Below are 25,607 nucleotides of genomic sequence, written 5' to 3' on the forward strand. Positions count from 1 at the left end.
CACAAATTAAGTGACTGTTCATGCGCAGTCTGTTTCAAGATCAGTTCTATTCTATCCATCTATCTGTCCATCCTTCTGCCAACACTGCAATGCCTTTCTTACTGTAGTTCTTACCAAGTCCTCACATCTAGCACTGTGTTCTTCAGTACATCAGCTGTGTTCTTCGAGGATGCTGTGATTATCCTTGGCCTTTGATTTTCACATAAATTTCAGAAATCGGTCTGGAACTGGAATGACATGGAATCCGGAGACCAGTGTGGGGAGAGCTGACACAACCCGAGGACAAGCGCTGCAGTGGGGAGGAGGGACACTGCTCCTGCCCTGCGGCGGGCACGCCAACCGCACACATCTCTGAAAACAGGCAGCCATCCACTCAAGCCGAGAACGCATCTCCCCTGTGACCTGGCAGTTCCACTCTTAGGTATGAACCCAAGAGAACACATACTCACACGCATAAAAGAGGTGTCATAGAGTGTTAATGGCAGCCACAACTATTCGGAATAGCTCAAAATGGAAACAAGCTAAAAAATCTATCACTACTAGAATCAACAAATACTATATTCACATGAAAGTGAAAGTGAAGTCACTCAGTCACATCCGACTCTTTGTAACCCCATGGACCGTAGCTACCAGACTCCTCCATCCATGGGATTTTCCAGGCCAGAGTACTGAAGTGGGGTGCCATTTCCTTCTCCAGGGGATCTTCCCAAGCCAAGGATTGAACCCAGGTCTCCCGCAATGCAGGCAGACACTTTACTGTCTGAGCCACCAAAGAGTATATTCACATAACAGAATACTATATTCACTATAACAGAATACTATTTAACAATGAGAAGGAATAGACTGATGGTAACCAGGCTTACCGTGGTGATCATTTTGAAACGTGGAAAAGTACTGAATCACTATGCTGTGTACCAAGAACCAATATAGTGCTGTGGGTCAATTAAACAAAGTACTAGTCATTAAGTAACTAACTCACAGAAACTTACTTACATTAAGTAAATAACTCACTCACAGAAAAAGAGAGCAGATATGTGCCTACCAAAGGGGAGTGGAGAGGGAAAGGAAGAAGGTGGTCAAAAGGTACAAATTTCCAGTCACAGGATAAGTAAGTACCAGGGATGCAATGTACAACACGTAAACATAATTAACACTACTATATGTTATATATGAAAATCTGTTAGTAAATCCTAGGAGTTCTAATCAGGAGGAAAAAAAGTTTTTTCTATTTCTTTAATTTTGTTATCTGTATGAGATGACGTTTGCTAAACTTACTGTGGTAAACATTTCACAGTGTGTGAAAGTCAAGTCACTATCCTGTACACTTTGTCAATTATATCTAAAAAAAACTGGAAAAAAGATAAGTGAGAAGGAATAAACACACACAACCACACAGGTGAAACTGACAAATACATGTAACAACACTGATGAAAGAAGCCAGACACAAAAGCATAATGAAGAGTCATTTTTACATGGGTAGGAAGTACACTCCCCAATGAAAATACAACTGTCATGAACCTATATTTATAGAATAATTTAAAAATTAAGTAGAGAACACTGGAAAACACAGAAATCTCTACAACTTGGTCTTAAGTAAGATTTGATCTAAAGCCCACTCAAAACAGAAACTAATGAATCATGTGAAAAGGTACATCAGCAAACATGTTCAAAAAGTTACTCTATATGTGTGACTTTAAGGAAAGCCCCAAATCCTGAAAAAGCAAAGTCTCTGACCACGGTGCAATAAAACAAGATGTAATAAAAGCAGAGTAAAAATAACATTATCAGTTGGAAAACCTAAAACTCCCTCTTAAAAAACTTTTGACTCAAAGGGGAATTCAAAACCATAGCTGCAGAATACCTAGAAAATAGCACAGATGGAGAAAAGAACACCACACATGAAACAAAGACAAATTTGTACTCAGAGGAGATTTAATCATCTAAAAACTTAAAATTCCTAACAGAAAAGAATGAAATTAAGCATCTGATAAGAAGTCAGAAAAAAGACACAACTGAATGCAAAGGCAAGCTGAAACAATTAACAAAGAAAACAGCCAAAAGTAACTTAATGAGCACATCTGAATAAAGCTGAAATTTAAAACAGGCGTTCTTTCAAACAAAAAATAAAATAGAAACTTAGAGAAAAGTACTTGTACCCTCAATTACAGACAAGACACCAAAGCTCAGGGAGGTTAAATGACTGGCCCAAGGTCACTAGCTTCAGGTAGGGCACAGCAAAACCTGAACTTGAACCCAGTCAAGTCTGACATCCAGGCACTGCTCCAGGAGTGCTGGGCACTGGAGAAACACCTGCTTCTGTGATCACATGGTCCACGCTGGCCACCAAGGGGCCCTGAGGCCCAAAATAAAATGCCCACAGTTCTCCCAGGCTCTGTCCGTACCCCTGGGGCCATGGTGACTGTGCAAGAAGAGTCTGGCCCAGGGTGGAGTGGGGTCTGAGCAGGGAAGCATCAGGTAAAGAACCCCACTCTTAACTTAGGGTCCAATGGGCACATGGTATGCACCAGCTACAAGCTCCTCACCCACTGGGGTCTGCCTTGCGTCTCCCCAAGCACAGTCCTTGCTCAATGGTTCCGGTGACCATCGTCATCATTGCTGAGCAACTTAAAACTCTTACAGCTCCTTCTTTCACGGGCAGTGGGGTCAGTCCCTGTTCACCTAGCTTAGCAGCACACTGGCTTGAGCTGAAGCCTGAGAGAGGACTCAGCTAGAAATCCATTTGCAATCTGCAGAAAGCTACTGGCCTATCTCACCTTTTCAACATGCAGTTAACTTAGCAAGTAGAAAAAAAATTTTAAAGAAAACACTTAAGGCAATTTTAACATACAGCCAGGAATGGACAGCTGGACGGATTTGCCACACAAAGGTCTCCCTGCCCAGGGTCAAAACTTACCAAGGACCCGGCAAAAAAAAGAAACACAGGACACATAAGCTCTATTTCCGTTCCTCCTTCCTTTTCCGCCTCCAAATAATGACAAATTATCAAGTGAGAAGCACTCTGCAAATGCCATCCCAATCTATATTGTAAAATCTGATTTAGTAGAGAACAGAAGTTGGAGATGGCATTTGTATTGGATTGTTCCTTCTAACCAGCTCAACACAGCAATTTCTGAGGACCAGTGATATATAAACAGACGTGACTGAATTGGTTGGATTCCTATGACCCCCATCAGGGCCCCGAACCAGGAGGTGAGCCACTTGGGGTGAGCCTAAGCAAAACTCAGAGCCTGGATGATGCTCTTACCAGGAAAGAGCCAGTAAGGCACCAGTCCGCACCAACCCAGGGGTCTGGCCTATAGGTATGTGTCTTTATTTGAATTTATATGGGTTACCTCTGTAATTAGTTATCTCTGTTAATTAACAAGTATTTCTAATACACATTCAGTGTAACAAATTATAATGATCCTAAAATACGCAAAACAAGTCAATCCAACTCAAAAGGTAACAATGTGAACTTGGTAGATGCTGTGTAAAGCTATCAGCAGTTTATGGTCTTGGATTTTTATTCTACAGATCAGGGTTGTTACTGTGTCATGCAGAAACTTGCTTTCTTTTATTAATACACTGTGGTCTTTTTTTTTTTTTTTTTCAAGAAAACGCATACCACCCTGAGACTCTTTTTAATGCCCGCCTAGTGTTTCACTGCACATTTGTGCCACATTTATTTACCCATGCTCTCCAGACATGACTTATTTCCAACTGTGTCCTGTGACAAATAATGCTACAGCCAACATCCTGCTACATGTAACTTTACACGTGGGCCAATACTCCTGTACTGTCTGACATTCTACAAAGCCTATTTTTAGTCTGTGCCCAAAGAACCGCAGGGCAGACAGAGGAGAGGAAGGAAGAGAACTGGGACGCCGTCCAGGGAAACCTGCAGGGCTCAGACCCCAGACCTCTATAATCAGGTTCATCACACGGGAAGCCCTCCAGGAGCTCATGCCCACGGGGATGTGGCACACAGCACAGACCTGTCTTCCTCAGGCAGCCCTCCCCCACCCACCACCCTCCCCAGCTCAGGCTGCACGCGGCCCCAGAGGAGGCTTGTTAGCAACAAAGCATTCCACCTGGAGGGCAACGCCTCCCTCTAATTCGAGCGGGGAATTACTCCACCAGGCTGGCAGAATAGTAATTACAGCTATGCAGAGGATCCTGCCAACAACGCTGGGGTGGCCGTCCTCACTGTTGCCCCCGTAGATGAGGGAGTGGAGGCTGAGAGGTGAAGGACCAGGCCATGGTTGCACCACGCCGTCTCTCACTCTAGCATGCCCATTCAGAGCTAAGCTGCGGGCAGCAGGGTGTGTACTGTGACAGAGATGGTCCACCAATAACTAAACACCCCAAGCCACTCCTCTTTGAAGAAAATAAAATCCCAATACACTGAAGGCAGGGCTTCCCTGGTGGCTCAGATGGTAAAGAATCTGCCTGCAATGCAGGAGACCCTGGGTTTGATCCCTGGGTCGGGAAGATCCCCCTGGAGAAGGGAATGGCAACCCACTCCAGTATTCTTGCCCTGAGAATCCCATAGACAGAGAAGCCTGGTGGGGTCCAGTCCATGGGGTCGCAGAAGAGTCAGACACAACTGAGTGACTAACACACACACATACTGAAGGCAGGGGGCTAAAAGGGCTGGGCTGGTTTCAACGCTCTCCAACAAAGTCCAAAGGACTATGGCCTGGGAACCCGTATGCCATTTATTCTCCAAGCCTCGAACTCCAGAGGAAACCCAGGACGATGACAGTCCTGGGCCACCAATCAGCCAAGACCAGGTCTGAAAAGGAAGAGCCCCAAAAAGGAGGGCCGAGTGTTGCCCAGGGGCTTTCAGGAGGGTGCCAATCTGTCTTTCCGGCACTGGAGAAGAGCAGCCATGCGCCCACGTGCACACAGGCTGACTTCACTCACAGGTTATTAATGAGAATCGGCTATTACAGGACCAGCCCCCTCCAGACTGAGCTCTGCTCTCACAGCCCCCATTCCCCAACTACCACAGACTGTGCTGCCCTTTCCCGACAAGGCCACGTCACAGAGCACACACCCATCTTGCCCCCGCTCCCCGGACTCCCCATACCAACACCAGACCACTCACCTGATACTCTGTAGAGAGCAGCACCTGGCGAACCCTACTCTCTGCTGCTGCCAGACACGACCAACACAGCGTGAGGATTCACCCAGGTGGACAGAGTGACCACGGCCCTTTCTAGACAGGAACGGACCGAAGTGACAGTGCTGGGGAACCACATGCAGGATGTCTTAAGTATATAAACATAAAGGTAGGTTCCTATCTCCTGCTTCCCGGTGGTCACGTCAGAGTAAGAACTCACAGGTGGTTAAAACATTCCCATTACTAGAAAACGAAATTAAGACAGCACTCATCTCTCAATCTGAGAGAGCGCAACTGCAAGGAATGACTTATTTTCTACTCCGTGTACTTTCTGGAGTGTTTGTGGTTTGTGTAACAGGCCTGTCCTGTCATTTCACTGCATTCTATTATTGTTTAGGTAAACTGAGCTGTGAGAATCCCTGGTGGCTCAGTCAATAAGGAATCTGCCTCCAATGCAGGAGACCCGGGATTGACCCCTGGGTGGGAAAGATCCCCTAGGGAAGGAAATGGCAACCCACTTCAGTATTCTTGTGGGGATAATCCCACGGACAGAGGAACCTGGTGGGCTACAGTCCATGGGGTCGCAAGGGTCGGACACGACTGAGCGACTTCACCATCACCACCAAACCTAGCAGCACAGAATCAACATGGCGCCCTGCTTCTGAGCTGAGCAGGCGCCATCAGCACAGCAACACTGGGAGGCAGGCTCCAGCCCCTCCCGGCAGACAGAGAACAGAGGCTCGCATATGGAGACAGGGTGAAGGAGGGCTGTTTAAGGTCCGGAAGGTCTGTCTGCCTGAAGCCATCAACTTCAACAAACCTCGTCTTTATTCTTTTCAAGACATTTACCGAAAACTCTCCAAGAAAAGAACAAACTCAGTGAAGGGCAGCAGGCAGTGATCAGATGCTCCTGTTGAGGGTGTTTACCTTGGAAAGAGTAGACAGTAGGAAGAGCGCCAATGCCCCAAGGGAGGCCCTTGGTTACACTGTCTGAGCTCCTGCAGGTGAAGGCAGGGGCTGTGAGACTTGGGTTTAAATCTTCAGCACAGGGCTGAGCACACAATTAGAAACCCCAACCTCTAGCAAACTAAAGAGCCCCAAGTGTATAAGTCTGCCTGCTCCAAACCCCCAGGCCCTCAGCTAGTGCTGGATCCAGGAGCCATTAATAGCTATTGTTTACTGAGCACCTGCCCACCTGTGCCAGGCACCTTAGAAACACTTCAGCGGAGGACCCACTGAATCCTCCCCCAATGCTAGGAGGCAGGTGTCACTGTGACATTTTGCAGACAAAGAGAATGGAGACTCCAGAAGATTAAATCATCTTAATCACCCAGCTCACAAGTGGAAGAACCTGGATATGAAGGCAGCTGACCAAAGCCAAGGGTTACTCTCCCTCAGGAAAAGGAATTTGATGGATTCTCTAACAGTCACAAGCGCAAGGGCTGGCACTCTGCATTCCCCACGGCACCCGGCCCTGGGCACTCGTCTTGCGGAGCACCTGGCCTGATGAAATCCCACCCAGGCATCTGCAGGGGCTTCATTTCCGTAGTCACTTCGCCCACTAGGTGTGAGCTCCTAGGACAGACAGGTGGGGAAAGTGGGGGCCAGAGGCCAAGTTCATAAGGAAAGAACTGGCAACAAGAGAGCAGAGGCCTCCAGATAAACCCCTCCACACAGTCAGACGCATCAACAGCAGCAAGACCACCGAGGGCTGTAATGCGAGCCTCAGAAACCCCCAGAAGGGCTCCTGTGAGAACTCCAAACGGGGCGGTCTCCGAATACACAAAGGCTAGAAGAAAACACCTGTGCCGAGTACCATGACTTTAACTGAAAAGGAAAATCAAAGGAAACCTGGCTACCTGTGCCTCTCCCCACAACACCCCCACCAGCCCCCCACCAGCCTCATCTGAGCAGATGCCCAGGCACCTGCACTGGGAGTCCTCAGGGAATGCCACTTCTGCTGTGCCTGTCAATGCCAATCAAAGGCTGAGATCCTACACCAGATAACAGGAAGCCTTCAACAGTCACTGCTTTTAATTTGGGAAACGTGCGCGCCCAAAATGACCCCAAATGATGATTCATTTAGAAAAGCCCCCAGTTCAGAAACACCCACTTTCATATATTACTTTATGTAAATTGGCACAACATTTTTTGAAAAAAGAGTTTAACGGAACTCTTACCGAAACGCTACTCAATGGGAAGACCCCACACTACAGAAACATACTCTCCTGTGCTATCACATACAAGTTATATGTTTATGAAGACAAATTTGACTGAATTTCACCAAAATTGTATTATCCAAAAATTAGAAATAGCCCAATGTCCACCGATAGGAAACAGGGTAAAATCACGAGAATCCACAGATCATTCTCTGTAGTCGCTAAAATAAATGATGTAATCGGTCTACACAGGTGTCACAGAGCACACCCAGACATTAAGTGAGGGCAGCCTGCTGTAGGTCTACACACACACACACCATGAAGTGAGAAGGGCAGCCAAAAAAACTTTAAACAACAGTCTCCTTTCAGAGAAACTGGGGACGAACCCTTATGTTTTTCAACATAGATTTAATTTTCCTAAGTACTTTCCCAAACAAGTCAACTGGGACTATCTGGGCCAAGCTTAAGAGTAAGACCTATTTTTGTTTTCTTCTTCCATACACACGCATATTAAAAAAAAACCTTACAGATACTATTTTTAAAACATTAACAGTATGATAGACCTGTATATATTAGGGGGGGGAAGCTAATGATTAAGTTTGAAAATGAAGAAAAGAACAGCATGAGCCCATCTTTGCTCTTTAGTATGAGAAGGATAAACACACCAAACCATAAATGATGCCTATTGCCTTGGAAGCTGAAGAGAAGAGCATTCATTTTTCTACACATACTTGCTTTCCCCCCCGCCAGTAAGTATATTTTTGCAATTAATTTTATATCAGAAAGAATTCCACTTTATGCTTCAGGGCAGTGTTCCACTCTCCCCAACTATTTCTTGAACACTCAGCCCATTCAGACCCACGGACAGGTTGGCCCTCCCAGACCAGCCTGTGTGTTCTGCACGCCCTGGAACAGAGCAGTTCTTTAAGCTCTGAACTGGATGTAAACAACACCTGCCAAAAAAAGCTCTAAAGAAACAAAGGAACCGTGCAGAGAGTGCTGGAGGTGACCTCCTTTTTCCAGTTGGTGCGGCAGTGAGATCCACCCCCCAATCCCACACAGAGATGAGCTCAAAGCACACTGGGAAAATCAACTCAAGGGCTGGCGCTGAAGTCCTACCTGCCCCCCGCCCTGCCCAGAGCACTCTCACCACGTCCACACTGAAGGGCCTAGAGCTCTGGGAAGCAAGCTGACTCACCAGCTTTCTTCTGCAGCCCGGGCAGTTCAACTCAGAAACATGTTTAATACTCCAGGGCTCCCTATTTTCAAGAGGTGCTTACTTCCAAGTCGGCTACGTTCTCCAGAAGGCCTTCCCTGACCGCCTGAACCCAGGCCGAGCTGGGCTCAACTTCTCACACGACGTGGGCGGATGGAGGGACGTCTGCGTGAGACGCAGATCACCGGGAGGTGGGGAGCAAAGAATCCGCTTCAGTGACACGCATTTCACTGGGGCATAAGGGCGAGTCAAAGAACAAAACAAAAACGCTGGGCAGCTCCCAGGCAGTCCAGTGGTTAGGATTTTGCGCTACCACTGCAGGGGGCCCAGGATGGATCCCTAGTGGGGAAACTAAGATCTGGCATGCAGGGCAGCACAGAAACAAACAAACAACCCAAAGTATTTCTAAGTTGTAGGCCATCTACAGACAAAGGGATAAACAAAATGTGGTTGCTGTGTGTATAATATAGACAGCTGCTGCTGTTTAGTCGCTTCAGTCGTGTTCAACTCTGTGCGAGCCCGCCAGGCTCCTCTGTTCATGGGATTATCCAGGAGTGGGTTGCCAGGCCCTCCTCCAGGGGATCTTCCCGACCTGGAGATCAAACCCAGGTCTTCTGCATTGCAGGCAGATTCTTTTACAGCTGAGCCACCAGGGAAGTCTGTAAGAGACTCCTGTTCGCCTTAAAAAGGAATGGAATTCAGACACATGCCACAACAACACAGATAGATGAACCTTGAAAAACTATGCTAAGTAAAAGAAGCCATTCACTAAAGGACAAATATTGCATAATTCACTTATCTGAGGGACCTAGACTAATCAAACTCATAGAGACAAAAAGTAAAATGGAAGTTGCCAGGGCCTGAGGCAGGGGGAATGGCTGGTAGAGGGGGGGCATGTTAATCAGTGCAGAGTTTCAATGTGCGGAGACGATCAAGTTCTGAAGACAGACAGTGGCTGCACAACACTGGGCAGGTACTTAATGTCACTAGACTGCACACTTAAAAATGGTTACAATAGTAAATCTTATGTCATTTCTATTCCACAATAATTTAAAACAACAACAAAATAAAAATCCTGTATTTAAAGTTGTGAAAAGAAAAGCAAGAGCAGAAAAGCAGCAGGGGCTAGGGAAGAATCACGGAGGGTGATGATGGAGATGGGCTGAGTGGCTTGGAAGGCCTCTCTAAGGAGGTGCTGTCTCCTCCCACTGGACACGAGCTCCTGAGGAACATGAGCGGGGCATCCACTTCTAAGTCCCAGAACAGTAAATGTCTAAATCGAGACCTTTGTCCACACCCAAGCCAGGAAACAGAGTAAGACCCCAACTCGGCTCATCAAAGGACTTCGCCAGGACTGAGACACCCAGAATTCAGTGGTCTAAGAAGGAAGCCACCTTGTGACCGAGGCTGGACATAGAGGTAGCCAAAGGCTGCAGAAGACACTGTTGCTGAGCCAAAGCAGGAGCCTGCACACCCTCCAACTGGAATTCCACCTACAGGAAACAGCAGTGTGGACCCAAGGCTTTGTAAGCAAGGATGCTCCCTAGTCTTGTTTGTAAGAACAAAAAGTGGGTAACAACAATCTAATAATGGAGGATTAAGTAAATCAAGACATATCCATGTAACAGCAATTACACAATTATTAAAAAACCATGTTTTCAATAACTCGGGGAAATATACTATAACGTTAAGAGGATCTATAATCCCTGAACAGTGTGCTGCTGCTGCTGCTAAGTCACTTCAGTCGTATTCGACTCTGTGTGACCCCATAGACGGAAGCCCACCAGGCTCCCCTCTCCCTGGGATTCTCTAGGCAAGAACACTGGAGTGGGTTGCCATTTCCTTCTCCACTGAATAGTGTATATAGCAGTATTTTCTAATTTTGAAAAAAAAATATAATCAAAGTAAAGAAATACATGAGTCTTAAGGCAGTTATCTCTGGATGGTGAAGTTAGAGATGATTTGTGTTTTTATTTTTGCCTTCATTCTTTTCAGTATTTCACAGTCCCCCCACCCCTCAGGGAAAAGGTTGCTTTAGGGGGAAAAGTACTTAAAGGGCCTTGCACCATGCCTGGCCGAAGTCCAGCAGTGACTTCTAAAAGCAACACATACTGTTTCTGCATTACCACAAGGAGGAAAAGGCTGGCAGCTTTCTTGAAAGGAGGAAGGATACACAGCAGAGCTACAAAACCAGCTGCAGAGGTGGGAGCGGAAGGAAGTCACCTGGGAGAATGTGAGGGACTGCCAGCAACTCAAGATAGACCACGCTCTGCCCACAGACACCTCCCCACCTGCACAGCTTCACAAGCCAACACCCTTACAGGAGCAACCCAGCCCTGAGCTCAGGCCACACAGAAAACCACCACCAAAAAAAAAAAATCAAGCACAGCTAAGAACAAGCCCAACCAAGACTTTTGGCTCAACTCAGGAAGCCAGGCCTCCCTCCCAGAGCAGATTCCCACGTGCCACCCAAAGAGACACAGCGACATCACCTACAGCAAAGCCCAGGTGAAGACACCAGTTCCCAGGGGAAGACACCAGTCCAAATGGCACCTTGTTCACCCAAAAGCCTGTCTAAACAATTTTATTCCATCAGAAAGCTCACCATCTCCCACCTCTCTCTCATCTCCAGCACCACAGGCCATGCCTTTTCTTTTATTTTTTGGTTGTGCCACAAGGCACGTGGGATCTTAGTTCCCTGACCAGGAATCAAACCCTCACCCCCTCTGTTGGAAGCACAGAGTCTTCTAGTGGTCTTAACCACTAGACCCTCAGAGACGTCCTTTCTTTTATCTAATTGAAGTACAGTTGATTTACAACACGTTTAAGGTGTACAGCAAAATTATCTAGTTACATATATTTTTCTTTTTCAGATTATTTTCCTCTATACACTATTACAAGATACTCAATATAGTCCTGTGACATACCTCGTTGCCTTTTCCCACTGAATTTTATAGCTGATTTACAACACTGAGTTTCAAGTGTACAGGAAAATTACTCAGTTCTATGTACATGTATTTTCCAAATTATGCCTTTATTTCTTTGTTCAAAGGACAAATCCAAGGTTCCCAAGTCTGTATAAGCCCCAAGAAAAAATCTTAAGAAAGAAATCAAGCTATGATTGGAAAAGAAGCCAGTCTAGTTTGCCCTGACAAAAATATGAAATTCAGGACACAAACCCCAACATCTCTCTGTTAGAAATTTTCTTTTTCACAGAGAAATGCACTGCTTTAAAATCTAGTGTAGACAGGCCCTATTTAATACCTGCCCACCCATAGCAAGATACACACCTTTGACAAAAGAGAAGCCTCATTATTAAATTTAGAAATACATGCACTGGCCCAACTGGCCTATTCTGGTTTGAAATAGAAACAAATATAGAAATGAGCAATCTTAAAGCAGTAGAATAATGAGACATACAACCAGCATACAGCCATTAGCAACATGAGTCAGTACTTTGTGCAATAAAAAAAAAAAAAAAACTTGAAAGCACAATAAAATAATCCTTCAGGAAAAAAAACCCTGAAATTTAAAAGGGAATGGGGGATGGGCCAAGCAAAAGGCATAACAAAAATCCCTGGGCCAGGCTCCAGGCAACTAGACCGGGCAGGAACTAGTTCTGACTTGCCATTCCTGAAATTCCTCTCTCCCAAGGTTTTCTTGCTCTTCCTTCCCCAGACTCTCTTTTTAACCATTTGGGCTTGAAGGAGACTGGAGAGGACCCAGAATGTTTAACGAGAGACAAGCACTCACAACTGGCTGAAACAAGCCCCTCCACCATCCAGGCAGCATTAGGGTGCCAGTCAGAGCTGAAATTCAAAAAAGGTTGTGGAAGGAGCAATGAATTCATCACATCACCAACCAGCTAACCTCCACAGTGCTGGGCCAGACTGAAATCAGACAGAAAGGATGGGCCAAGAGGCAGGAAGTAGGGAAAATTGAAAGGATGACTTGACCCACTAGAACGTCTCAGTCACACAGCCAGGAGGCCAGAAGGTTCCAAGGAGGTTTTTAAAAAAAAAAAAAACCACACACACAGAGAACAAAACAAAACCAAGGTGGCTGTGGGAATGCCAAAATGAACTGAAACAAATTCCCCACTGACTGCAGAACCACCTTATGTTCAAGCAGTCTCCAGGGCCCTTTAGACAAGCTATAGGTTTGGTCCAGAGGTAACTGGGGTCGGTCTCCCCAAACTAGCCTCAGTCCTTTCTATGGTCTCCCATAAACAGCACAAACCTCAGACTTGGCTGAGCAGCCTAGCTCTTTTGGCCTTTCTGGTGCTACCAGGCAAAATCAAAACATCATCTGTGGACAGAATTTGGGGTGGTTCCATCCACCAAAATGACAGGAGCAAAAGATCAGGAATTAAAAAGACACCAGAAAACCAGGTAACCAGCAAAAACATACATACATACCTTTTCATCACCCTCCCATGGATGGAAGTGCTTTGCTGCAAATAGTATGTGAGGCTCCCAAGAGCCCCAGCAGATACCCAAAGCAAGGCATAATTATTCCCATTTTACAGATGAAGGAGCTGAGGCTGAGACTTGCGTAAGCTAACCCAAAGAGGACCAGAATCCAAGCTCCAAGGGACACATGTATCCAAGCAAATGTTTATTTGCCATTCCCGACGGAAAACAGTTACCCTCAAGAGGCAGGACTCCCTGGGCCTCTACTTGTTGTCCTCAGCCTCGAGCATCTCGTGTTTTCTGCTGTGCCTTAAACCCAGTTGCGGGAACAGCCTCAGAAAGGGCAGGAACCCCGATCCCAGGGCAGAAACCCACCACCACACAGCCCAGGTCGATGGAGTTCCCGAGGGCTCCAAAGCCTGCTCTTCTCCAGCCTGCTCTCCCCACTGAGCCCCAGCGCTGAACAAGCAAGAGCCCAGTGATGTTCTGCACCCTGCAGTCCTTCGCTCTGGCCATGCCTCGGCCTAGCACCTGTGGCATCTGCCTGACTGCTCAGCACGAAGGGTGGCATCACCAGTGGCTCAGCTTCCACCCTAGGACTTGATGGCAGGTGCACAGCCACAGGAGAAACCACCATTAAGCACCAACTGTGTGCCAGGCCTTATGAGGAAGAGAATGCAATGTCTCTAGGTGTGTCAACGAAGGTTCTGGGAATCTGAGCTGTTTGACACAAGCAGGGCTTGCACCTCAAAGTCAGGGCCTCCCCAGGCCCACCTAACACCCCAGCACTGCGCAAACAGGGCTAGATGGCTGCAAGTGCATTCTGAGAAACCATGCTGAGACTTCAAACGGACGGTTACAGGAATCAAAACTGGATGATGTACAAAGCCACTTAAAATGCACACAAAACCTTACAGAAAAACAACAATCTCAGGGACAATTGAACAATCCTGTGAACCAAAGCCTTCTAAAGGTTTCTCTCGGGCAGCCATGTAGCAAATGACACACTCCGGAGAGCTCCCAGCCCCCCCTTCCCCACCCCCACCACCCCCCCCGCGCGCGCTTCCTTCAAGCGACCATTCCGCTGAAAAACACCTCCTCGGCTCGCCTCAAGGTGGGCTTGGACCTCCCCCGGTATTTCGAAAGAGGGAGAAAACGGTTAAAAAAAAAAACAAACGCCTTCCAATTTCGCGAAGGTAAATCCACTCTTCAGAGGCCCGCGATTTCAACAGTGCTGGGTTTTACTTGGGGGTGGGGGGCGGGGAGGAGAAAGGAGAGGGGAAAAAAAAAAACCCATCTGGCAGGCCCTGAGCGGAGAGACATCCTGTTTATTATTAAACATTTTCAGCAACAGAGCATTTGAGTGTTTTGAAAATAATGTTCTCGTTCCCCCACTCAAAGCGCGGCCGTCTGGGCGACTGTGAGCCCCCGGGCCCGCGCACCCAGGCAGGCAACCCTGATCACCAACTTCGGGGACACCCGGCGGGGGTCGAGGGGCTCCGCCCCCCCGGCCCCGAGGGTCGGCCCCGGGCCCCGAGCCTGCATCCCGCGGCCGCTCTCAGGAGGAAGCAAGATGGGGGGGCCGGGCGGCAGGAAACAAGCCCAGACTCCTCGGGCCGCCGAGACACCCGCGGCCGCCGGAATCTGGGCCGGAAAGGCGACTCCCCGGGCGCTCCGCGGCCTCGGCAGCCCCGCGGCCCCTCCCTCGGAGGCCCCCCGGCCTCTGGGGCGCCGCGACCCCGCCGCGCGCCCGAGCCCAGGCCGCTCGACGCCGCCACAACAATGGGGAGAGGGCCGCCCGCCGCAACCCCCGCCCCACGGTCGCCCCCAGCCCGGCCCCGCGGGCCGACGGCGGCGGCGCGGGGCGGGCCGAACCCCCGCGCTCGTGGACAAAGGTCGGCCCGGCCCGAGCGCCGCTGTCAAGTCAGCCGCCACCGAGAGACAAAAGCCGGCCCGGGCCGCGCCGCCTCCATCTTTTAGCGCCGCGCCCGCCGCCGCCGCCCCGGCCGCGCGCCGCCCTCCGCCGCCCCGCGCCCCGGGCCCACCTGGTCTAGTTCCGCGGGCGCGACTGGGCCGGGCGATGGCGGTCGGGCGGCGGCCAGGCGGCGGGATGGCGGCGGATTGCGAAGCGGCGGCGCGGCTGCTCGCTCGCTCGCTCGCTCCCTCCCTCCCGGGCTCGCTCGTCGCTCGCTCGCTCGCTGGAGCCTGGGAGCCTGTGTCTCGCCGCTCGCCTCCCTCCAGCTCTCGGCTCCCCGCCCCCCCGCCTGCCGCCGCCCCCGCCTCCGCCCGCCTCCTCCTCACGCCGCCGCCGCCGCCTCAGCCCGCGAAGCGCCTCAGCCCGCGTAGCGCCTCAGCCCGCGCAGCGCCCCCTGCCGCGCCCCCGGGGACCTGCGGTCGCCTCCCGCCTCCGGGCCCGAAGAGGGGGGCTGGGGTCCCGGGAGAGGGGCGTGGAGCTCGCGCGAGGGGCCCAGGGAAGGGCCTGCAGGGCCTTGGAGACGAAGCCGGGAGCAGGGGGCCTGGCAGAGGGGGAATCTGGCATGGGGGCCCCCTGACGCAGCCCGGGGAGCGAGGGGGCGGGGTGCCTGAGGGGCGGGGCTGAGGGAAAGGGAAGGAGGCTCTGAGGCGGGGTTGGCTCGGGAGGCGGGCAGAGCGGGCCGGAAGAGGGGGGGCTGGGCTGGCGGGGGCCCGGGGCGGGCGAGGCCCTGGCGCAGGGCGGCTTGGGAAGTGGGGGGGAGCTGGGGGGGCGCGCGGAGGGCGGTGAGAGCCCGGATCCCCGCCCCCCCCGCAGAACTGCGGCGCCCGCCGCGAGACGGCGAGCCCGGCTGTTGTTACAACACGTAGAAGCCCGGAAAGGGAACCGCAGGCATCATACATTGTTAATTCAAAAGCAAGGTTGTCGTATGGCAAAACCAACCAATATAATATTGTAAAATAATTAGCCTCCAATAAAAAATATATAAATAATTTAAAAAAAAAAAAACAAAAGCAAGGTTGTCGCCCAGTCTAGATACTTTATTACATTTTCGTAAGACGGACAATAATAAAACCAGCCTCTTGAGAGTTTGTGTGTGTGTGTGTGTGTGAAGGCCGAACAAAAGGTCAGGGAGAAGGCACGCTGCCCCGGGGACCTCTGCGGTCTGAGGGCTCAGGGGGCATTATCGCTTTTCATTCTGGATGCTTGGGCACTTAGGAAAGCAAGCGATTTGAAAGAGCAAAGACAAAGAAATGTTTCTGGAGCCGGGAATCCAAATCGTCTCTGGCACTTGTCCATACACACCGTCAGCACCGACGGGGAGCGGCCAGCCGCGGGGGAGTGACTGGTCTCGTTTCAGCCCAGCTGCTGGGCGGATATTGATTGTTACAATTCACAGGTGAGACATGGAGACGCTGAGAGGTGAAGGAACTTGTCCAAGGCCACACAGCAAGTCTTGGGAGGAAAGTTAACCCGCTTCAGCTTAACTCGGATCAGGGTGAAGTTTATGCCTGGCACGTAGTAGGCACTCAGTGAATCTTGGTTGGTTTGTGGAATGGAATGAGCATCTGGCCCTTGACTTTCTTGGCTGGGAGGTAAGAGACTCTGAAACTCTTTAAGAATCAAGAGGTTCTCTCTTTTATTATCTGGAGAGAGAGGACCAAAAAAAAAAAAGATGAAAAGTTTGGAGGGTTTTGAGTGCTCTGGAAAACAGGTGAGGAAATACTACAGCTGGCAGGCAGGGAGAAAGTCAAGTGGACAAGTGAAAGGAGAGTGACGCCCTCTGGGGACAGCAAAGGCTGCTAAGTCCCTGGGAGTTGAAATGGCGTGCTTCACGTACACCAGGAAACCCGGCTTTTGTCCCAGACTCAGGAAATCATTTTCATCCTGCACTTCTCTGGGGTGACAACAGCCACAGTGCTAGGTACTGTTTATTGAGCACTTTTCGCGGCTGGGCAGGCTGCTAAGCACTTTACAAGAGATAACTCAATACATGGGAGACAGTTATTATTGTTCCCACTTGATGGATAAGGAAATTGAGGTCATGGGTGGTGGAGCAAGGATTTGACCCCAGATGTGCTGGTCTGTGGGGAAAACAAGGCTAAGATGCTGGAGCAGGGAGAGGGGCTGTTATCCTTGGTCTAACACTGTCAGTTAGGGCTGGTACCTGGGGTTTCTCCAGGACCCTGAAAGTGTCCATCAAGCTCTCCCAGAACTGAAGACCTAGAGAGGACAGAGGTAGGAAAGAGAAAGGAGGGATCAAAGTAGGAGGGCTGGACCAGGGCTGGACTTTGGTGGGGTCATTTATCCCCAAGAGACTGCGGGCAATGCAGAGGGGAACAAGCAATGAGCCAGTTTCATTTTGTTAAAGTTACTGAGAGGGTGACAGAGGATGAGATGGTTGGATGACATCACTGATTCAATGGACATGAACTTGGGCAAACTCCAGGAGATGGTAAGGGACAGGCAAGCCTGGTGTGCTGCCGTCAGTGGGGTCAAGAAGAGTCAGACATGACTTGGCAACTGAACAACAACTCTAAAGTAAACAGCAGTAGTCAGAGCTGGAAGTGTGAACTGAGTGGGCCAAGCAGGGCAAAGCTGGGGAGAGCTGGCGTGAAGCAATGGATAAGAGTAAGTTCAGTTTTTTGTTTTGTTTTTTTGTCATTCAGTCGCTGAGTTGTGTCCTGCTCTTTGCAACCCCGTGGATTGCAGCATGCCATGCTTCCCTGTCCTTCACTATCTCCCAGAGTTTGCCCAACTCATGTCTATTGAGTCAATAATGCTCTCCAAACATCTCATCCTCTGTCACCCTCTCTTCTCCTCTTGCCCTCAATCTCTCCCAGCATCAGGGTCTTTTCCAACAAGTTGACTCTTTGCATCAGGTGCCAAAGTATTGGAGCTTCAGCATCAGTCCTTCCAATGAACATTCAAGATTGATTTCCTTTAAGACTGACTGGTTTGATTTCCTTGCTGTCCAAGGGACTCTCAAGAGTCTTCAGCTCCACAGTTCAAAAACACCAATTCTTTGGCACTCAGCCTTCTTTGTGGTCCAACTCTCACATCCATATATGACTAGTGGAAAAACAATAGCTTGTTCAGTTTAGGGTTTTTTCTTCTTCTTCTTTTAAATACTCAGAAACTATGCTTATGAGTGGAGAAATCTCTTCAAACCCCCAAACTGAGTCAGAGGGAGGATTACATCTATTTTTCACAGCCAATTGCAGATTTTATGAATCCATAATTTTATTTGTCCTGAAATGTGTTCACTGTTTTTGGTTACATTGAAATTTAATATTTTTGTATAACACATGTATATATATATTTCTTTATTCATGGTTTTCTTTTCTAAAACCACGTTATGGGTAGATATTGCTTTCCTTTGCACTAATTTCACATGGACCATGGAAAGCCCATCCTTGGTCATATTCAGGTTTTCGGGTTTTTTTTTTTTTAGTCCTTCGGAAAGTTGCCTCCCTTTCTGCTCCCTCTTCTTCCTCTCTTTCTTTTTTTCCCCCTCTATTTTCTCCTTCTTTAACCCCCAGTGTGCACTCCAACCTTCCCTCTATCAGAGTCCCAGTCTTCCTGGTGGCCTTCATCTCGTATATATCTGTGGCCCCTCCAGGACGAGGAGCTCCTCCAGACAGACTCGCTGAATTGTTCATTTTTTTAATTCCCCTAGCCCACAATCTGGATCACATCGTAGGTGCTTAATGAGAGATGATTGAATGAAAGAAGAAAAAAAATGAAGGGACAGAGAATCTTGAGAGTCAGAATTTGACCTCTGCTGGTGCCCTGTAGTCCTGGCCTCAGTAGGAATCCAGAAAAGCTGCTCCTCATCACTCCACTGCCTGGAGAGTCTAAGACTTTGCCGGGTTTCTTTCATGCCTCCATCAGGAGTATTCACCACTGGGACTCCCCTGGTGGTCCGGTGGCTAAGACTCCGTGCTCCCAATGCAGGGGGCCTGGGCTCCATCCCTGGTCAGGGAACTAGATCCCACATGCTGCACCTTTGAGTTCACATGCTGCAGCTAAGACCCAAACCAGACACACACACACAAAGAAGAGTCACTATTTATTGAGTCCTCTGGGGTAAGGAAACGAAAACACAGATTTGTTGAGTTGCTCGAGTTTCCATAGGGAGCTGGTGGCAGCCTTGAGTAGAAAGGAGAACGCACACTGTTGAGGGCTTGTTGTCACTGCTCCTACTTTCTGTAGGAGCCTCTTCACCGTGATTCTGTGAGTTAGGGTCTATCATCAACTCCGTTTTACAGATCAGTCTATTGAGTCTACTGGACCTTCACCCACCACCACTGCCTGGCTGTGAGATGGACAGGAGAACCTCTCTCGCCCTCCAGACCTCAGAAGGCTCTGGAAAATCAATGTTCCACTGAAGGGAAGTGGAGGACCACTAGACACAGAACACAAACAGGAAGCCAGCCTTAAAGCACTGACCCAGGCATGCAGTCCAGGGACAGCTCTGGAAGCCTCTCCTGGTCGCCCCACCTGGCTTCAAAGCCAAGCCTTCCTTCAGCCTCTCAGAGCCTGAGTCTTGTCCGTGGCATGGCCATGCACACAACCCACAGGTTCTAGAAAGCACAGAGGCCCAGTCAGCTCACCTGAATGCAACCCTGAAGCAGGCACTGAGTCTATGCCCTTCCCCTGGGCTTGCCCCCAGCCTGGAGCCATGGTCTGAAAAGAGTGCAGGATTCGAAGTCAGACAGCTCTGAGTTAGATTCTGTCTGTGTGTCTTTAGATAAGTGGCTCTGATTCACTGAATCTCTGAAAACTGCGGAAGAGGATTGTCGCGAGAATTGAATGAGGTGATGCGCACACTGTATCAGCTGTTAGCACAAACTGGCAACTAGCAGGCATTCAGCACGTGTTGCTTATTACTGCTATTCCTTTTCCACCTCAGACACCTTGGAGCCTGCTTTGTCAGTCATCAGTCATTTTGTAACAAGCAGGCCCCAAAACTTAGTGGCTTAAAACAACAACAGGGAATGCCCTGGTGATCCAGTGGTTAAGAATCCGCCTGCAAATGTAGGAGATACAGGTTCGGTCCTTGCTTCAGGAAGAATCCACATGCCTCAGGAAAAAATAAGCCCATGTGCCGCAACTACTGAGCCTGAGCTCTTGAGTCTGGAACAAGAGAAGCCACTGCAGTGAGAGGTCGGCAACCACAGTTAGAGAGGAGCCCCCGCTAGCCACAGCTGGAGAAAGCCTGCTCACAGCAACAAATACCCAGCACAGCCAGAAATAAGTAAACAAATACATAAGTGTAAACAACAACAAATTGTAATTTCTCACAGTTTGGGGGGTTTTAGATGGGTGAAAAAGTTGGCTTAAAGCTCAACATTCAGAAAACTAAGATCATGGCATCCAGTCCCATCACTTCAGGGCAAATTGATAAGGAAACAGTGGAAACAGTGGCAGACTATTTTTATGGACTCCAAAATCACTGCAGATGGTGACTGCAGCCATGAAATTAAAAGATGCTTAATCCTTGGAAGAAAAGTTATGACCAACCTAGACAGCATATTAAAGAGCAGAGACATTACTTTGCCAACAAAGGTCCATTTAGTCAAGGCTATGGTTTTTCCAGTAGTCATGTATGGATGTGAGAGTTGGACTATAAAGAAAGCTGAGCACTGAAGAATTGATGCTTTTGAACTGTGGTATTGGAGAAGACTCTTGAGAGTCCCTTGGACTGCAGGGAGATCCAACCAGTCCTGGATGTTCATTGGAAGGACTGATGTTGAAGCTGAAACTCCAGTCCTTTGGCCACCTGATGTGAAGAACTGACTGATTTGAAAAGACCCTGATGCTGGGAAAGATTGAGAGCAGGAGGAGAAGGGGACGACAGAGGATGAGATGGTTGGATGGCATCACTAACTCAATGAACATGAGTTTGAGTAAACTCCGGGAGTTGGTGATGGACAGGGAGTCCCGGCATGTTGCAGTCCATGGGGTCACAAAGAGCTGGACACGACTGAGCGGCTGGACTGAACTGAATGGGTCTTCCACTCCGCCTGGTACTGACTGGGGTCACTGAGGCCACTGCACTGTCTCTTCTTCCACGAGGTATGTCGTGCTCCAGGGTTTTCCTTGTGGCCCCTCTCCCCAGAAACAGACTAGGCTTCCTTAGAGCTTGACAGCTGGGTTCCAAAGGAGTGAAAGTGGATGCTGACAGGCCTCTTCCAGTGCATTCTGTCAGTCAGTGAGTCAGTTCTCAGAACCTCTTGTCTTCCCTCACCCCATGTCTTAGCCAAACCTCCACTCATTCTGTCTAGTGAAGACATTCCATCCGACTGAAAAAATTATTTGTGTGTGTGTGCGCACGTGTTAATCACTCAGTCGTGTCCAACTCTTTGCGACCCCATGGACGGTAGCCCGTTAGGCTCCTCTGTCCATGGCATTTCCCAGGCAAGAATACCAGAGTGGGTTGTCATTTCATTCTCCAGGGATTCTTCCTGACCCAGGGATCGAACTCAGGTCTCCTGACCCAGGGATCGAACTCAGGTCTCCTGCATTGCAGGCAGATTCTTTACCATCTGAGCCACGAGGGAAACCAAAAAATATTTACTGAGACCCATCATGGCAAGCCAGTCAGAGTGCTGATAAATGTCAAGGTGAGAAATAACTTATCTCTTCATTCAAGAAACTTTCAAGAGGAATTAAAAAAAAACAACAAAAATAAAAACTGATTCATCAAGCTCTCACTACCTCCAGGTGCCACCGAGTTCAAGCTTGTATTCTTGTGGCAAGACAGGGCAATAAATTGAGACACGATTTGTTGGAGCAAGGAATGGCGATAATTCTGAAAGCTAGCCAACTGAGAAGATGATAGACTCGTGTTCCAAAGAGCCATCTTGCCTGAGTTAGAATCCAGACTTCTTTTATACTAAAAAGAGGGAGTAGTAAAGTCAAATATTTCCTGGTTCCCATCAGCCTCCAGAGGGTTTGTGTTCATTTCTCCCTTCCTGCAGTCATTTACTGGGTGTGCCTGGTCAGGAAGTTTCCTGGTGAGCTAAACAAAGGTATTTTAGCTTAATGCTCATTACCTGAGAGGCAGGGTTCTCAGAGATGGGCCATTATGTATCATTGAAGCCTACAGGCAACATCCCTTTAGTGGTTAACGTGTAATAGATACAAAAGCTCTTCCCTACTACACAGGCATGGACCTGAACTGGGTCTGAATCATCCAGGCCTGATTCCGACCTGGTAGTACACTCTCCCGGAGAAGGCAATGGCACCTCACTCCAATAGTCTTGCCTGGAAAATCCCATGGACAGAGGAGCCTGGTAGCCTGCAGTCCATGGGGTTGCGAAGAGTCAGACATGACTGAGCAACTTCCGTTTCACTTTTCACTTTCATGCATTGGAGAAGGGAATGGCAACCCACTCCAGTGTTCTTGCCTGGAGAATCCCAGGGACGGCAGAGTCCAGTGGGCTGCCGTCTATGGGGTCACACAGAGTCGGACGTGACTGAAGCGACTTAGCAGCAGCAGCAGCAGCAGCACACTCTCCTGGCTCAGAACTTCAGTAACTTGCAGTACAATCTAGGAATGTGAGCCTACAGCTTGTGCAGTGATCCCACACGCCAGGGATTCCTGGGTGGGCCTGCTGTCATATTCTCTGCACCTGTTCTCCAAAAGGCAGTTGTACCAATGACAGAGAGACTGAGTCCCAATTACGGTTCAGAAAATGTGGTCATTTTAACTGAAGGAAAAAAAGCCTATAGTCCAGGGAGAAATTGTTTCCAGCCGGGGAGGCTGGGGGAGTCTTCCTGGAGCAGGTGCTTTTGACACCAAGCTTTGAAGGAAGGGTGGAGTTTAATCAGAGGAGACTGGGGAAGAACATTCCAGATGGAAGGACCAGCTTGAATGAAGGGCCAGAGATGGGAGCATCTGGGCCCGAGAAGGGAACTGTGGGCTGGCTGGTGGCCATCGGAAAAGTGGCCACCTCCCAGGAAATGTGCCCTCTGGCAAGAATGGGAATGGGAGCCTTGGACTAAAAATATGACACTTGGGTCTGAACAGGCAGCCTGGGCCCTGCACAGACCTTGGCGTTCACATCTGGGTCTCAGTACCTGACACAGACGGGCTTAAAAGTGAGGTCTCCCTCTGAGGGGCTTATGACAAAGGGAGTTCAGGGCTGGAGTGCTGTCAATTTCTCAACATCACACCTGAGTCTTAGGAATTTGCCCTCCATTTTCCACCACGGAGAGAGACCCAGGAGAGGGAACAAGCCAAGACTGGGGAAGAAAAGTTGTGTGAAGATAAGATTTGAAACCTGGCAGCTTGGGGCCTCCCTGGGGGTCCAGTGGGTCAGACCCCAGACTTGCAGTGCAAGGGACCCAGGTTTGATCCCTGGTCAGTGAACTATATCCCACACGCCACAACTAAGTCCTGGTGCAGTCAAATAAATACATGTACGTATGCATTTTAAACTCGGCGACTTTGGCTGGGAGAAGAGAGTGAACAGTTTGAGGGCTAGGGCTTCCCTGCTGGCTCAGTCCCCCTGCCAATTCAGGAGATTCAGATTCGACCTCTGGGTCAGGAAGATCCCCTGGAAAAGGAAAGGGCAACCCACTCCCGTATTCTTGCCTGGGAAATCCCATAGACAAAGGATTCTAACAGACTACAGTCCATGGGGTTGCAAAGAATTGGACACAATTTAGCAACTGATCATGAGAAGGGAAAGGAAAGAAGAAATTCACTAAGGAGGCTTCTACAGATGGGATGGCAAGTACCAAAATGGCAAGCACCAATGGCAGTATTCCTGAATTGTGGTCCTCTTTCCCGATGAGAATCTTCCCACTTTTGAATCTTCCTCAGCATGGAGCCTGAGAAGTCATACCGACTGATGGAGTTGACACGTGACCAGGAGGTGAGACTAGTGGAAGAATAAAGGAAGGTCATTGGCAGGAGAATTTAGGAATCAGGTCTTGCCCTCTCTGGCAGGATTCCAGAAATGTGGTACTGGAGAAATAATAGATCTCAAGATCTAACTTTCTGACACAGAAGGGAGAAGACAACCCAAACTGAGAAAAACAAATATTTGCTAATCATCTATCTGAATAGGGTCTGATACCCAGAATATCTAAAGAACACATCTCAGTAACAGAAAGACAAACAACTGCATGAAAATGTGGGCAAAGGACTTGAATAGACATTTTTCCAAAGAAGATCTACAGATGGCCAACAAACATGAGAAAAGGCTCAACATCATTAGCCATCAGGGAAGTGCAAAGTGAAAGAACAGTGAGATACAGCCTTATACCCCCTCGGATGCCCGTATGGAAAATAACAGGTGTTGGTGAGGATGGGAATGTACTGGAACACTCATAGATTGCTGATGGGAATGTAAAATGGTGTACCTGCTCAGTAAAACAGGATGGAGGGTCCTCCAAACATTAAACATAGAATGATCACATAACCCAGCAATTCTACACCTAGGTGTTTACCTAAAAGAGTTGAAAACAGAGGTTCAAACAGAAGCTTATACAGGACTGTTCATAGCAGCATTATCCACAGTAGTCAAAAGGTAGAAACAACCCAAATGTCCATTAATGGCTGAGTAGATAAAATGTGGAAGACTCGTGTGCTCACTTGCTTAGTCGTGTTCAATGCTCTTCGGCCCCATGGACTGCAGCCCGCCCGGCTCCTCTGTCCATGGAATTCTCCAGGGAAGAATACTAGAGTGGGTTGCCACTTCCTACTCCAAGGAATCTTCCTGGCCCAAGGATGGAGCCCATGTGTCTTGCATCTCCTGCATTGGCAGGCGGATTCTTTACCACTAGTGCCAGTGAAATATTATTTATTTAACTATTTAAAGAAGTACTGTTAGATGCTATAACATGGATGAACTTTGGAAACATTACACAAAAAGAAAGAAGCCAAATACAAATGGCCATGTGTTACATAATTCCATTTATGCAACATACCCCAGATAGGAAAATCCAGAGAGACAGAAAGCAGATCAGGGTTGCCAGGGGCTGGGAGGAGTGGGGATGGGGAGTGACTGCTTAATGGGTATGGGATTTCCTTTTGGGGATGATGAAGCTAGACAGAGGTGAAGGTTGCACAACACTGTAAGTGTACAAAATGTACACATGTTAAAGTAGTTAGAATCTTAAACTTCACAATGTGTATACTTTACCGCAATAAAAATATTCTCATTCGAATTGGCACTTTTGCTGGGATCTTGGTCAGTTACATTACTGCTGTCTGGTCACATGCATGTATTTATTGTTTTAATTTTAAAGAACTATCTGTTTATTTATTTATTTGGCTGCTCCAGGTCTTTTATTTAGTTTTTAAAAAGCTCCAGGTCTTTTATTTACTTGCAGCACATGGGATCTTTTATCTTTGTTGGAGCATGCAGGATCTTTAGTCACAGCATGAGACGTTTAGTTGTGGCACCTGGGATCTAGTTCCCAGATCAGGGGTCTAGTTCCTGGACCAGGGATGGAACCCAGGCCCCCTGCATTGGGAGCACAGATCTCAGTCACTGGACCACCAGGAAAGTCCCTCATGTATCATTTAGGTTTCCAACCTTCCTTGTGATATTTAAATATTAAGAGAAATACACACGTTATTTCTAAACGGCTTATTCATCTGAGGCCAAGGGGAAACGGGATTTGTGGAGTCAGGGACATTTTCTCCTATGGGATCTGAGGAGTCTCCTGGGTCCCCATTAGGAGTAGATGGCCTAATGATGAC

At 48.6% G+C, this 25,607-nt stretch overlaps 1 protein-coding gene across 16 annotated transcripts in view; it reads right to left on the reverse strand.

Moving 5' to 3' along the window:
- The window catches only part of PRRC2B (proline rich coiled-coil 2B), an 87,255-nt gene extending 72,048 nt beyond the window's left edge, over positions 1–15,207 (reverse strand). For 10 of the 16 annotated variants that reach the window (XM_055400144.2, XM_055400143.2, XM_088841083.1 and 7 more), the window contains exon 1: positions 14,958–15,206. The gene's annotated coding sequence lies outside the window, so the exon portion shown is untranslated. Of the gene's footprint in view, positions 1–14,957 lie in introns of all 16 variants that reach the window. The other 6 variants (XM_088841076.1, XM_088841080.1, XM_088841079.1 and 3 more) reach the window with 1 other exon arrangement.
- Positions 15,208–25,607: the final 10,400 nt, after the last annotated feature.

Source organism: Moschus berezovskii, chromosome 11 (assembly GCF_049115385.1).
Source record: "Moschus berezovskii isolate FMDL1 chromosome 11, NW_MosBer_1.0, whole genome shotgun sequence".
NCBI lineage: Eukaryota > Metazoa > Chordata > Mammalia > Artiodactyla > Moschidae > Moschus > Moschus berezovskii.